The sequence below is a fragment of the Rhinatrema bivittatum genome, chromosome 1 (genome assembly GCF_901001135.1).
Source record: "Rhinatrema bivittatum chromosome 1, aRhiBiv1.1, whole genome shotgun sequence".
NCBI lineage: Eukaryota > Metazoa > Chordata > Amphibia > Gymnophiona > Rhinatrematidae > Rhinatrema > Rhinatrema bivittatum.
The window spans coordinates 144226930-144242861 of record NC_042615.1 but is presented as its reverse complement, the minus strand read 5'-3'; the positions used below and the strand labels follow the sequence as shown (position 1 = coordinate 144242861).

Below are 15932 nucleotides of genomic sequence, written 5' to 3'. Positions count from 1 at the left end.
CCTAGTCCGAGATGGAGTAGTTTCCAGGGCTAATGTTTAGCCTATGGGCGGTTGCTACAGTTCTGGAGTCAAAACCTGAAGTTGAGATTTTATATGCAGAAATCTTACTTTATACACACAAAGCATGTTTTCTGCGCAGAAAACAAGTATGTGCAGAAAAGATTTTTTGTGTGTGCATAAGTCATTTTATGCACAGAAAATGTGTGCATATAAATAAACATTTTATATGTAAAGCATTTTCTTTACATGTATTTTCAGGTCTGTGTGTTTTTGGTGGTTTTTTTGTTTTTTTTTTACTCCTGATGCATTAGCATACCATTAGTTAAAAAGATTTAAAGTATGCATTAAACTGTGCGCTGAATTTCAGCACAATTTGAATGCTCATCTTATTACATCAGCCCCTTTTGTGAACTTTTCTGAACTTGCTCTCTCTGGTAATTAATGACATATACCTGAACTACTTCAAAGTAGTAAATACATTATTTTATGTCTTTGCAAAACTGTACAGGAGAGAGAAGATGACAGGGCATATAATCACATTTCAATCAGCAATGTGGTAAAATTCATGTGCCATTCAAAATATATATATTAGCTAAGAACTGTTTGTTATCAATTATTTTTGTAGGTTTTCTTTATCAAGCTGTAAACATTTTGAACTGTTTAACTTATGATTTATAAATTAAAAATCCACATCTGTAATCACATAAAAATATGATGGCAGAAAAAGACCAGATGGCCCATGACAACTACTTAACTGTACAATTCTTACCACTCCTTCTGAGATCCCCTGTGCTTGTCCTAAGCTTTCTTGAATTCAGACATAATGGTGGTAACTTGTTTAACCTGAATTATTGAATGCCTAGCCACATTTTTGTTGGTAATATCTGTTGTGAAGTTTACACATGCTGGTACCTGCAATTTTTGAGCATGTTTCATATCATTGAGATGAATGTTTGGATAAGTCACATACATAAAATGGTATATTCTGAAAAATACAAAATATTTCTTCCACCAATATTGTCATACTGACAATATTTTTTGAGCTAAAATGTGGTTCTCAAATATATCTGTTTCTACAGGTATTATATGGCAAATACATTCTGTGGAGTACATATTAAAAACCCAGTGAGGGGGGCAAGTTATTCAGATATCCAGCAGAAAGTAGGAGGCAATGTGTACTTTTGTGGATTGCAAACTGGTTATAAAGACAGGAAATAAAAGTAGGATTAAATGGTCCGTTTTCTCAGTGGAGAGAGGTAAACAGTGGAGTGCCTCAATGAGCTGTATTTGGACTGGTACTTTTTAATATATTTATAAATGATCCGGAAAGGGGAACGTTGAGTGAGGTGATCAAATATGAAGATGAGACAAAATTATTTAGAGCAGTTAAATCACAAGCGGATAATGATAAATTGTAGGAGAACTTTGCAATACTGGAAGATTAGGCTACCAAATGGCAGATTAAGTTTAATGTAAACAAGTGCAAAGTGATACACAAAGGAAAAAAGTATCCTGCACTGTGGTTATACAATGTTATATTCCATATGAGTAGTTACCATCCAGTAACAGGATCTGGAAGTCATTGTGGACAATACTTTGAAATCTTCAGCTCAGTGTGTGGTGGTGGTCAAAAAAAAGCAGACAATGGTAGGCATTATTATGAAAGGAATAGAGAATAAAACATAGAATGTCTTGCTTTCCTCTAGCCAGACTCCATCGCAATTCTTCTTTACAGCTGGACACAACAATCCTCCCTCTCATCAAGGACTGATATCCTTCCATTTCTCTCCAACTCTAAGGACTCTCACCATCCACCGCAGCTCACTCTATCCTCCTGCCCACACAGACTGCCTAGCCCTTCCTGTAGGCTGTAGTTCAAAATGGCAGGCTACCTTCCTTAACATGTTTACTAAGCAAGAATTTCACAATGCAAGTCCTGTCAGTCTCAAAATAAAAAGTAACACATGGTAGACTTCCCTAAACAAGTCTGACAGACAGTCTCAGGTCAAATTTAAGGAAAGATCTTTTCCAACTACACTCAAATATCTAGACTGCTGCTCTTCCATGGGGCTTGGAAGGAGTATGCCATAATTATAAGGACAATACCAATTAATCACGAACCCAATAAGTGTATGAATCTCACTTATAAACAAGTATTCAAGGGAAAAAAAGAACACTACAGCAATATTAAATTATAAAGTGACCATTATATAATACTAGGGTAGCACAATGCGTTCCCATTAATGTACTAAGAATATAATTATCGGTAAAATTGCTGTAATACGTTCTTTTCTAAACATTTTTTCAAGCAAATTTTTCTCGCACATAAAAAAAGGGAATTGAATCAATCCTCTTGTGTATGGCACAACGAAACTTTCTTAAGATTACACTTATCTTATTGATTCTTCAGGACAAAAAACACAGCTAACATCACTATGTATTATATGTTCCTTACTTTGCACCAGCCCAACACTGCAATGTTTCAGAGCAACTCCATCAGGGACACTTCCTGAGATAGCCGATCCCAGATGATCACAGGTTTCCAGCAATTGAATACGGAAATTCCGCCGGGACAAGGAACACAGTTAACATCGCTATGTATTATGGGCTCTTTACTTTGCACCAGCCCGTATGGAGCAATGAAACTTTCTTAAGGATGCACTTATATTATTGATCCACCCTCTTTGCTTTTACAAATGTCACCTGCACTAAGATCGCCCTACTGTCAGCCTTTTAAGACAGACCAACTCCAGGAGACAAATCTGTATACTTTTTGCTCTTAGCTAGGGAGTGTAGCCAAGCTGTCTTACCATTCATGCTTGGCCACTTGCCACTTTCTTCTTCAATTATATCTATCTAAGATCATACCAAAGCCCATGATTATTCAATGCTGAACAAACACTTCTCCCTGGAAGGTTAACACAACTGTATCAGCACTCCATGCACATCTGCTTTGTCAACATACCCCACACTTTTGGAGTCTACTCCAGGTACAAGGATATGTTTCGATAACTAAACTAAGACTCATATCCCTCCATTTGTTTACTCCACCTCTCCTCCCTCCCTGTTCTTTCTATTGCCCTCTGTACTTCTCCCAAGCATGTTTAAATTCTTCTACAATTTTAGTTACCACCATGTCCACTGGAATACTATACTATATATCCACCACCCTCTCAATAAAATCATATTTCTTCCAACTTTCTCTGAGCCTTCTTCCCTCCAACTTCATATCATAACCTCATGTTTACATTTCCTTTTCCACAGAAAATGCAATCCTTTTTAATTTATTGATGTCTGCTAGATATTATAAAGGTCCATATTCAGTAGGGCAGTTAGCGGACAAATTATCCGGCTAAAGTTAGCCAGATAACTTGTCCAGTATATTCAGTGGGACAAATGTCCCGCTGAATAGACTTGCTTAAAGTTATCTGGCTACATGTAGCCGGATAACTGAAACCTAACAGGCAATGTGTGTGTGTGATATGAATGTATGAGTGTTTGGAGGAGATTTTTAAGTTAGTGCTGCTATGGTGGGGTGGTAATGCTGCTAGTTTATTGGTGCTATGGTAGGGTGATCATGTCCATGAGGTTGCACATGTTTTTGTATTAATGTTGTAATTATGGAAACACCTGTGAATTCAATGTGTATGTATTTTTATTAATACATATATTAATGAAATATATTGATAAATATGTTCTGGAAAATGATGTTTATTGACTAACTGATGTATTAAAACATTTATAGATTAATACTACTGGATCCCCTATGTATATGTGTGCATTGTGTAAAGAGTAGGGGGCCTATATTCTCTCTTTTTGTGATTACAATGTCTGAATATAGCCAGTTGGGTTATAAAGTTATCTGCCCTTGTGTGTTCGGATAACGTGCTACTTAACTGGATATCTTTAACAATATCCAGTTATTTAGCACTGTTAAAATGAAAAGTATTAAACAAAGAGTGGGTCATCCCCTCTCTTGGCTGCTCTCTCCCCCCCACCAAATATCTTTAAAGGCCCTGTCGAGCTGTGCCTTCTTCACTCGCTCCCTCCTCAAAATCTTAACTAGTCCCCCCACCACCATATCGGTGTAATCACAATGACAACATCTGGTGACCCCCTCCCTTCCTTCCCACCCACCCACAAAGGTCTACTAAATAGCTGGGCCCCCACTCCATTTCCCCTGATCTTCTCATCTTCAATAAGATTGCTGGGAGCAAGAGACCTTTCGCCCTGCTCCCGGCGCCTCAGTGCTGCTCTAAAACAACAGGTCTAACGTTATATGGCTAACCTAGCCGGATATACCTGATATTCGGCTAGGTTAGCCGGCTATCTCAGCCCCTCCCTGGAATGCCCTCAAAACTCACTTTTTTTTATCCAGCTAAATTCTAGCCATGAAACCAGATAAGGGCTGAATATAGCTGGGTATGCCATTTAGACGGGTAACTGTTAGGTTATCCATCTAAATAGCTTTTAAATATGGACCTCTGAATGTTTCTAACATAATGCTTCTTTCCCTTTTTCCTCTAAGTGTACATGCTAGGTTCTGTAAGTCATTTTGTGCAGGCCTTATGCCACAGACTAGATATGTTGGTTTTCCTCTTCTAAACTGCCCTCATTTCAATATCCTTGCAAATGTCTAAAACAAACAGTACCTAAAATGAGATCTTATCAGGGGATTATAAAAGAGCAAAACTTAAAATATTCTTTGCCAAATTATAATTTACATGTAATTTTGACAGTCTTAGCAATGCTTCGAATCTTTAGTAGCTGTTTATCTTAGTAGATCTGACACTCATGACAGTCCTTTGGATCAGTGAGCTGTTTTTAACAACTACCCCACCATAAATTATTGCTTGCAGTTTTTATTTTTAATTTTAGTATTTTTTTTCAGTGTAGTTGGGTGCAGTTTTATTTTCAAAATTAAAATAGAAAGATCTGATATAATTCCAATACTATGGAAAGCCATGCCTAAGGAGTACATTTTAATTCAGGAGTATTTGTTGGTTAGAAAGCACTATTAAGCATGGTTGTTCCATATAATTCTATTGGGGGGGGGGGGGGTGTTTACTGTGTATTACATTTATATTGTTAAACATGTTGGATTTTGTTTTAAATTTTTTTTGTTTTATGCTATATTGCTATACACTGTCAGATCTCTTTAAGAGGGAAAATATAAAATGTGCATTATAAATACAATTACATTCACAAAGCATATTTAAGAAACATACAATGTAATAAATCTTACATTTTAAAAAATTGTAAATGTGTTTTATAATGTGCTTTTACCAATACTAGCAAAGTGGAGGAGTAGTGTAATAGTTAGAGCAGTGGGTGGCAAATCAGGTAAGCCAGTGTTTAAATACCACTGCCACTCCTTGTGATCTTGGGTAAGTCACTTCACCCTCCCTTGCCTTAGGTACAAAATTAAGATTGTAAACCCTCTGGTGACAGAGAAATATCTACTGTACCTGAATGCAATCCACTCTGACGTGCCAAACAGTAGAATATAAATTAAATTAACTAAATCTCCTCATTCTAATCTCATTTCAAAGGAACATTTTAACAAGTCCATGGAGTCTAATTTCTCTTTGACAACCATTTTAACTCCTTCATAATGGTATATCCACTGTATATGAACCAAGAACACAGCAACTGACAAGTCAATGAAATACTTTTGTATGTACAGTGACATTACTAACCAAATAGGCCCACCTCAGTGTCTTTTTATATGGAAAACAACCTGCTATAAAATCTGAAATGAAAAATAATTAACTTGGATCTATAAAGCTATCTATATATTTGCCTTGAGTCATTCTGTGTTATAAAGATAGAAATGGTTTAGCTTTTCATATTAATATAAACTATGTATTCCTTAAATATGATTTTTAAAAAGTCTATCAAAATACTGGACCTGCTTAAATTAGAAACATTTTAAAAAAGAAATGACATAATAGCCACAGTACAGTCATCAACATTTTAATTTAGAAAACAGAGTGTAAAAACATACCAAATACTCATCACAATTCGAGCCAATCACCAGGACACTCTGTCCAACAGAGTTTGCCAAATTACCAGCATTCCAGAACAACAATATCAAAATCACATATTTCCCAAACTCAAACACTAAACTATATTAAAAACATAATGCCCTACAACACTCAAAAATATAACCATCTCCAATTCAGAACACTCATGATCCCAGATTCCACATGGGGGTTTTCATCGGAATAATGGCATCATGCTTACATTGCTCTGCATTTTTGGTCTTCACAGCAATTGATTCACGACAAAGCAGGACAGTTGCCCCAACTTACCTTCCTTTTCTAAGACTATTCTAAAAGCTTCTATGAAAGCTGGAGAAATTGGCCCTTATCTTAAATCAGAAAAAGCAATTGATTCACATGATCTAAGCTAGGGGTTCTCATACTAGCCCTCATGATATGGCAGCTGAGATTCAATGCCAAGAAGTGCAGAGTCATGCATATGGGAAGTGGAAATCCGAATGAACTGTATTTGATGGGGGGAGAAAGGCTGATGTGCACGGAGCAGGAGAGAGACCTTGGGGTGATGGTGTCTAACGATCTGAAGTCGGTGAAACAATGTGACAAGGCGATAGCTAAAGCCAGAAGAATGCTGGGCTGCATAGAGAGAGGAATATCGAGTAAGAAAAGGGCAGTAATTATCCCCTTGTACAGGTCCTTGGTGAGGCCTCACCTAGAGTACTGTGCTCAGTTCTGGAGACCGTTATGTCCGAAGAGACAGAGACAGGATGGAGGCGGTCCAGAGAAGGGCGACCAAAAAGGTGGAAGGTCTTCATCGAATGACTTATGAGAGATTGCAGAACCTAAATATGTACACCCTGGAGGAAAGGAGGAACAGAGGTGATATGATACAGACTTTCAGATACTTGAAAGGTTTTAATGATCCAAAGATAACTACAAACCTTTTCCGTTGGAAAAAAATTAGCAGAACCAGGGGTCACGATTTAAAACTCCAGGGAGGAAGACTCAGAACCAATGTCAGGACGTATTTCTTCATGGAGAGGGTGGTGGATGCCTGGAATGACCTTCCGGAGGAAGTTGTGAAGACCAAAACTGTAAAGGACTTCAAAGGGGCGTGGGATAAACACTGTGGATCCATAAAGTCTAGAGGATGTGAATGAAGAGTGGGTGGCTCACAGGAACGACGGCTACTACCTGGTGATAATACCCTTATTCAATAAACATACACACGGTTAATGCGACTCCAACATTGCTCTAAGCTTCAGCGGCAATGAGGAAATATGGAAAAAAGGATTTGCATTCACAAAAAAGCAGGAAGTAGCTTGCTTGTTACGGCGGTTACTACCCCAAACCAAATAAGCCTGATACTTCACTTTCAATGCATATCCAGCATAGCTCTCTGCTTCAATGGCAGGGGGGAATGAAGAACGGTGGATCTATATTCAGGCAACAACCAACAAGGACTGAATTACATAGTCTGGATAAACAGAAAAGCATCCATATACATACAAAATCCATATTCCCAATAATTCCTTTGTTTTCTCTTATCAAAAATCTACAACATAGATTTCCATATTTTTGTCTCTCATGTGTTTGCTTGTATTGTTTGCCCATCAGCCATGTTTTTGACTGATTTTTCTATTAGGGACTAGGTTATGCTGAAAAGAGCTTAAAAATAGATATGTCATCAATGCCTTTATGCACATATACTTATTTATTTATTTATTTAACAATTTTTATATACCGGCATTCGTAGGACACATCATGTCGGTTCACATTTAACTGAGAAAGGAAATTACAATGAACGAGGATAGAGAGAGTCAACGATATTACAATGAACTAGGAACAAGGATAGAGAGAGTCAACGAGCAAGGATACAACTTTGTAAAACGAACTGGATGATGATTATGCATGTTAAGAGTAGGTATGCATCAGGATGTAAAGGATGCATGTACCCTTAAGAACTTAACATATGAAATTATTTACAATAATAATATTAAATGTAGGGGCAGGGAGAAGGGGAAGGGGGTAGCGAGGAGGGGAAAGGAGAGGAGGGGGTAGGGGTATAGGAGAACGTTAAGGCAATGGCACTTTCAAGGAAAGGCTGTTTGTAGGAAGAGAGGGGAGGGGTAGGGGAGAGGCAGCAGGGTGCTGGGGAAGGGTGGGGGGAGGGAGCAGGGGGGGAGCTGGGAAGGTGAGGGAGCTAGAATGGTAGGGGAGAGGGGGGAGCTGGGAATTTTATTTATTTTGGGATGGCGAAGGGGAGGTTGAGGAGGGGGTGTGTAGGCTGAGCGGGAGCTGGAAAATCTCTGAAAGATGACATTTAATAGACTAATAATAAAATTGTGGGTAAGGTGTTTACTATTATTTTAGGTAAAAATAGCTTGTTTCTTTTTTTCTGCCCAGCAGATTCTTGCTCATTTAACCTTTCAGTTCAACCGAACTTGCGTTTGTTGGGCTATAATGTTATGAACCTTTGATCACAGGATTTTTTCGCTTTTTATAACCTCTTCACCTAGCCCAGTCATTGCTCCTCAGAATGAGGTTAGAGATCACTGCTTCCTTTGGAAGGTAACTTGAACCCTTTGCCTACCTAGCTGCTAGGTGTTGCTACTGAGCATTGGCTAGACCTCCCTTCCTCCAGGAGTTGTAAATGCATCCATACAATCTCCAGCCCTGGTTGGTCCTGGAAACAGAGGCCTGACCTGGAAACTAAAGCACACACTCACCACTAAGTTACCAGACTAGCCTATAAAAAAAAGCTTATAAAGCCCACTAACATGCCTGAGTGATTATATGTCCACAAGAAACTTATTTAATTTTCCAGTTCATGGAAATTTACAGTCTCAAACATATTCAAAGGTTAACTTTCTACCTACTACACTGCCTAGCTCCACATAAAACCTGCTGTAAGAGGACCAGTATTTTACTTTAGATCCTTCCAAATGTGTACAGAAAGGACTTCATGGCACAATAAAACAAACAGCAATAAAGTTCATTCAAGCACAGATTCATAGCAAGTAAAAAAACAAAACTAACGTGCTTTATCTTTTCTATCAATGATACCATTAGGGAGTCTTTCTATACCATGTAGTATATGTCCTAATTATTATGCATTAATCATAAAATCTTAATATATCTCTCTCTCTATATCTCTCTCTCTATATATATACCGTATTTTTCGCTCCATAAGACGCACTTTTTTTCCCCCAAAAGTGGGGGGAAAATGTATGTGTGTCTTATGGAGCGAATATAAAAAAAAAACAAACAAAAATCTAACAACCCCCCCCTGACTCCCCCAAGACCTGCCGACTTAATTTACCGCAACCCCCCACCCTCCTGACCCCCCAAGACCTGCCGACTTAATTTACCGCAACCCCCCACCCTCCTGACCCCCCCAAGACCTGCCAAACGTCCCTGGTGGTCCAGCGGGGGTCCAGGAGCGGTCCGGGTACGATCTCCTGGGCGTGGGCCGTCGGCTGCCAGTAATCAAAATGGCCCCGACGGCCCTTTGCCCTCACTATGTCACTGGGACCGATTCAGGTCTTGGGGGGGTCAGGAGGGTGGGGGGTTGCGGTAAACTAAGTCGGCAGGTCTTGGGGGGGGGTCAGGAGGGTGGGGGGTTGCGGTAAATTAAGTCGGCAGGTCTTGGGGGGGTCAGGAGGGTGGGGAGTTGCGGTAAATTAAGTCGGCAGGTCTTGGGGGAGTCAGGAGGGTGGGGGTTGTTAATTTAAAGGGTTGGGATGGGGTTTTTTTTTTGGGGGGGGAGGGGTTCCCAGAGAAAAAAGTTTTCTGATCTGGGGAGTGGACCGAAATGGCCCTCCCCAGACCCGAAAACAAAATGGGGAGGAAAAAAAAAAGCTATGCACTCCCCTAATTTTCTCCATAAGACGCCCAGACGCAGAGCCGGTTTAGCACAATTTTTTTTTTTTTTTTTTTTAAATTTTCCCCCTCTGAATCCTAGGTGCGTCTTATGGTCAGGTGCGTCTTATGGAGCGAAAAATACGGTATATCATTTTTTCCAGCAATTCATAAATATACAAATCTTTTAACAACTATACCAGTTTTACTAGTTTACTGTATTCCATATCTGCTTCATCCAACTTTTAACAAAGTTAACATCTCCTCCCCCCCATCCCCAAGTCTTGCTTTAACACACAAAATTAAAGTTTCATGTCTGTAATTTAGAAAATACATCACACACATATATAGGTGACAGTTCTACAACAGAAACCAATCTAAATAAAAAGATAGTCTCCTCTTGCAAAAAAAAAAAAAAAAGACTAGAAAATACTAGAAGTATGACACAAAGGTGTGTTTTCATAGGGTGGAGAAAATTAAATGTGTTAGTAAACAGTAAAAAATGTTTCATGTGAAGTATAAAAGGAGAAGAAACTACTAATGACTAAACTCAGGGTAAACGTTTAAAAACAGAAGACTGGCTCTAATCACAAGGTCCAAAATAGTAAACATTTTAAAACACACTGAAACATAAAGCAACACTTTAAATCAGGAAGCAACAGAGCCGGGAACAGGCTAGATTTTTTTTTAGCTTCCATCTGTTCCTTTGGGCTTCTAGCTACAGCACCATATGTCTTCACTTGCAAGCACCTGGGGTTTCCTTCATTTTTGCTCTCCCCCTTCGCCTCTGCCCCAGCAGCAACAATCCTCAGACCAGGGTCCACAGTTCCCTCACAATACTCCCCCATCCCCGAAGCCTGATATTCATGCACTGCTAGATTGACCAGTACACAGTGGTGATGTTTTTGGTTAATAATATCTGATATACCACCACCACATCAAAGTGGCTGAGGTGTGATGGCTCGACTTCACCTCACTCTTCAATTTCTGAACTGTATTAGCCTCTTCATAGTGCAAGGAATACATGAATAAAATACCAGTTCTCCCATCTACCAACACCGTTGCAAATGCATGGCTGGAGTTGGGATGATAAGATAATGGCACAATCCAATTCCCTGCTGTGCTTATGGAGCTTTGGACTTCTGGGTGGGTGAAAGGAGGATGGAAAGACGGGTCAACCAGTTAAGTTTAGCAGGCGGGAAAGGCAGACAGCCCCCCCCCACCCCCACCCCCAAAAGAATTGAAACTACCATTGAGAAAGTCCGTTTTACATACCAGGATCAGCAGGAATGGAGGAAAACTGCTGGCAGCACTGCCCCCAAATCCTATGCTACCTTATATGCAGTGTACACAGTCATACATGCACTTCTACAACTAAACCTTCATACATATGGATGGCAAGTTGGACACACCCTCGGCTGTTTTGAAATATTTTATTGATATTTGGACAATTTATAATCATTTTTATCTGTTTTTAATTGTTGGATGTTATTCTGTTCATCAGCTGTTTTGAAACATTTATTAGTATAGTTTTACAATTATTTGTGCGAGGGTTCTATAGCAGCTTGGCTTGCTCTGTTTTCCTAATAGGAGGTGTATTAGTGTTTAGGGCCTGGTTAAATATTTGTGGCGTTGCCTTTTCATGGATAGAGGTGTTACTGTTTGAGTGTGTTCCATAATACAGGTTTAACTTTGTATGGGTTATTTTGTGTGCATTAATATGTTAGGTACTATATCTCTCTTCCAATTTCTCCAGGTTTGCACTGCATGCAGAGTGGCTGTTTTGGTTTTCCATTCCAGTTTGTCTCCATATTTATAATTTGTGGTCTTTCTGTACTTTGTGGAGGTCAGTTCTGGGTGTGTGACCAAGGTGAGGTATTTTACTAGCATTATGCATTGGTATCAATCTTATTTGTTGTGTTTTCTCAATAGCACATGCATTAGTCGTAAATTACTGTCTTTTCATAAGGAGGGGTATTATGCCTGCCAGTAAAGAGAGGTTGTTTTGATTTTACTGAGATGTCATCAGAACCAGAATATCTTTTTTTTGTATGGTGAGTTGTATGGGTAATGCCCTAGTTCTGCTCTGCACCCACTGTTGGAGGTCGAGGGGGCTCCTGAGGATGCAGAATGTATATTTACATTTTGCCCCGTGACTGTCACATGTTCAGTGTGTCACAAATGTGAGAACCATCTGTTGGTGTGTCTCGGCCGAAAAAAGGTTGAGAACCACTGGACTAGAGGACACTCCACAAAACTAACAAGTAGTAGAAAATGGAAATTTTTTTTTTCACTCAATGCACAATCAAGCTATGAAATTTGTTGCCAGAGGCATCTAAGAGCTGGATTTAAAAGAGGGTTTGGACAAGTTCCTGGAAGAAAAGTCCATGAACCGTTATTAGCCAGGTAGACTTGCGAAAGTCAGCGCCTATCCCTAAGAATGAGCAACAAGGAATGGATCTGGTCTTTGCGGTCTGCTGGATACTGCCAGTGACTCAGACTGACCATTCTCGGAAGCTGAATGCTGGACTCCATGGACCTTTGGTCTGATCCAAAATGAGGCATTCTACTCTTGTTATTAAAATCTAAATTTGAGTTACATGTGTGTCACTCATGTTACACTATGTTTCTCCTTGCCAAAATGTAAGCATTTTATTTCAAATTCCTAGAACAAGTAGTAACTGAAAATGCAGACAATATATATAGGCTTACAAATTAATTTTAGGGGGTTTTTTTCATTTTAAAAAGTCACTTTTGATATCTTTATGCCAGAGAATAACAACTCTTATCCCAAATGTAAATGTGTTTCATGTAGATTTTGTCCTGCACACCATGCCATATACCTGCCAGTAATTCCAATTTTTAATTTTAAAAAAATGAACACGTTTACAGCATTTCTCAGGCTTACTTTCTCTTTCATATATTACTACTGTTCTGCAACTGTCTAAGGCAGCTGGCTGCAATCAAAGTGATAAAGTTTATGACCCAAGCTACAATAAAAATTTAAATGGAGACTATCCATAAAGGAAAAGGCAGATAATCTACTAGTCATCCCTGGGTAAACATCATAAACAAAGACATTAGAAAACTTGGTACCAGGATGACTGTCTCAAAAATATTACAAGTATATTCACAATTAAACAAGTCGCCTCCATAAAATCTAATTTTTATGTAGGACAAAGACATCTATTTATATTCATCTATCTTAATTTTTAATTACCAATATACAGAGGAATAAATAGTATACTACAATAAACCAAGAGCTTAAAGGATAAACAATCATTACGAGAAATCAAATTATCTTTGCTTATAAACCATGTAATGGAGGGAGAAGCAAAATAACTGAAACCATGTTTTGAAGGATATGAAAAAAAGATATCCACCAGGAGAAAAATATCAATTTACAACCCTGGGTTAAAAACCATGAAAAAAATATATAAAAGCTGGGAGTTTCCTCACAAGATTATTTAACTCATTTGTTAAAATTAACATGTACATTTGTATATTATTCCTGTATATAATTCATGTATTCTCCCCTGTTAACCCTCTCCCTGTTAATGTTAATATTGTAAAGCTGGTTGCTAAGTTATGTTATATTGTGAACCGAGGTGATGTTTTTTTTTTTCAAACGTGCCTCGGTATATAAGAAACCTCAAATAAATAAATAAAATAAATAAGATGGGGAAATCTTATCTAGTTAAAAAAGAGCGATTTTCCCTGGGCAAAGATGAATTTCCCAAATAGAAATAAATGAACTATATTTAGCACAAATTTCTAGAAATATCAGTCCATCAAAAAATTGGGATTCGTTGTACATTGACATACCTTGTATTGGACCATCTAACTCAAAGATGTAGTGCACAAGCTTTACAGATCACAAGGGCCTTTCTTCAAATACCACCACAAATCACTGTAGAATTTAAGTACTAGGGTTAAGAATTGGGCATATCTGGTTCTTAAATTGCAGTAGGCCTTGAATACATAACTCAAATCCAAACTACACTTCTATGTTCTTTGTCAAGTTGTAGTGTATTAATATAAAATGTCATTTTAACATACATATTCACACACATACATGTATGCAGCAGCTAGTAATTACACTTACCAAATATTGGCAAGCATAAGGAATAAGTGTAAAACTAGCCTCTCTCAACTCTATTATTTTACAGCATAAAAGAAACAGAGCTCATAGTGGCAAAGGCGAGATTCACCTGTGCTTGTAAACAAAAAAAAAAAGAAAAAAGACAGGTGGTTTTTCAATAAACGAATGATGCCTTTTCATATGGCCATTCCTGAATAATGAAAACACCATTCATTTAGAGACAAAGCAGTTAGGCAAATGCAATACCACAAGTTAATTTTCAAAAATGTTGGTAGTTTTTCATGACAAGGTACATGGGTATGAGACAACACACCCCAAAGCCGGCAGAAACAATATTTATAATTTTTTGTAATTAGTCTGGTCATTATCTGCATACAATGAACTTACTGAACTAAAACAAACATTTTAGGAAAAACAAGAAATAAAGCATGGGAGACAGGGAAGCCATTAAATAGTGACATAGGTAATTGCAGAAAGACCAACTGGCTAATCCAGTCTGCCCGGTTATTCTAGTCCATACTGCAAGGAACATCTCCCAGCTATCACTCGAAGAGTGGATCACTTATAAGATATCACTCCTTTTGCAGGACAGTTTTTTCTTGCCTTATTTGAGCTTCACCATCGTAATCAGATAAGAGTACAAGATCCACCTCTTCGTTCACACTCAGCATCCTATCTTCCCCATGTCTATCCAAAAGACTTCAAAATAACTGAAATAGCTACTCATAGTAGCATGGCCACTGCCTGACCATTCGGTCTATTATATCTCTACTGCATAGCCTGCCAGAAAGTCCCACCTACATGGGTACTTGCTTTTCCTTTAGGAATTTAATTACTACTGTACTTACAGGCCTGTCAGACAGACCTGTAATTTTATCATGATGTGAACATACCAGGAGGGGGCCCTTAGTGCGATAGTGTCAAATGATCTCAAAGTAGTAAAACAGTGTGATAAGGTAATAGCCAGAGATGGAAGGATGCTTGGATGCATAAGGACAGGCATAACCTGTAGAAAAAGAAAGGCAATATTTCCTCTTTACAGATCATTGGTGAGGCCTGACATGAAGTACTGTGTTCAGTTCTGGAGGCCATATATAAAAGAAAACCAAAATGGTGCAGGGGTTGTACCAAAAGTCCTATGAGCTGAGACTGAAGGAATTTAACATGTACAACCTTAGAAGAGAGGCAAGAGCGAGGGATAAGATAGTGTCATGGAAATACCTGAAAAGTATTAATGCATAGGAAGCCAAGGTTTCTTAATGGAAAAAAAAAACTATAGAACTAGTGGTCACAATATGAAGATCCAAGGGGATAGATTCAGGAACAATATCAGGAGGTATTTTTGGAGAGAAGCTGGTGGATGCCTGGAATTCCCTCCCAGAGGAAGCAATGATAACTAAGAGAATGAAACTTTAAAAAATTATGCTAAAAACACAGAGAATCCCTAGAGGCAAGAGAATGGTAATGAAGCACTAGAACATAAGAAATTGCCATATTAGGTCAGACCAAGCGTCCATCAAGCCAAGCATCCTATTTCCAACCATGGCCGATCCAGGCTACAATACCTGGGCAACCTTCACTGAGTACCAGTTGAAGCAAAAGGCAACAGTGATATAGATGCATTGTGCTTCCTGGAAGGCACAGGGTCATTTGCAGAGAGCAGCAATCCAAACCCTGAAGGGGACACAAAGACTTGGGGTTGGGTTCTATAAGGGAATGTGATCTACTTTAGGTAGATGCACATTAAATCGCTGCTGGGTAGGCTAGATGGGCTTTTTTAGTCTTTATCTGCTGTCGTTTTCAATATTTGGATGCCATCTTTGGTTTTTTTTTATTCAAAAAGTTTACTTTTTCCTGGTGCATCATCAGCTTGCAGCAGCTTCTGACTGCATGTTAATCACTGTAGTATATTAAGGTGCAAGTATTATTGGACATATAGGTAATAAACTGTGAGCTCTTTAGCTACC

General features: G+C 38.5%; 1 protein-coding gene across 10 annotated transcripts in view; it reads right to left on the bottom strand.

Annotated features, from left to right (window-relative positions):
- Nucleotides 1-15932, bottom strand: part of FRYL (FRY like transcription coactivator) — a 978233-nt gene that overhangs the window by 548845 nt on the left and 413456 nt on the right. The gene's annotated exons all lie outside the window — the stretch shown is intronic.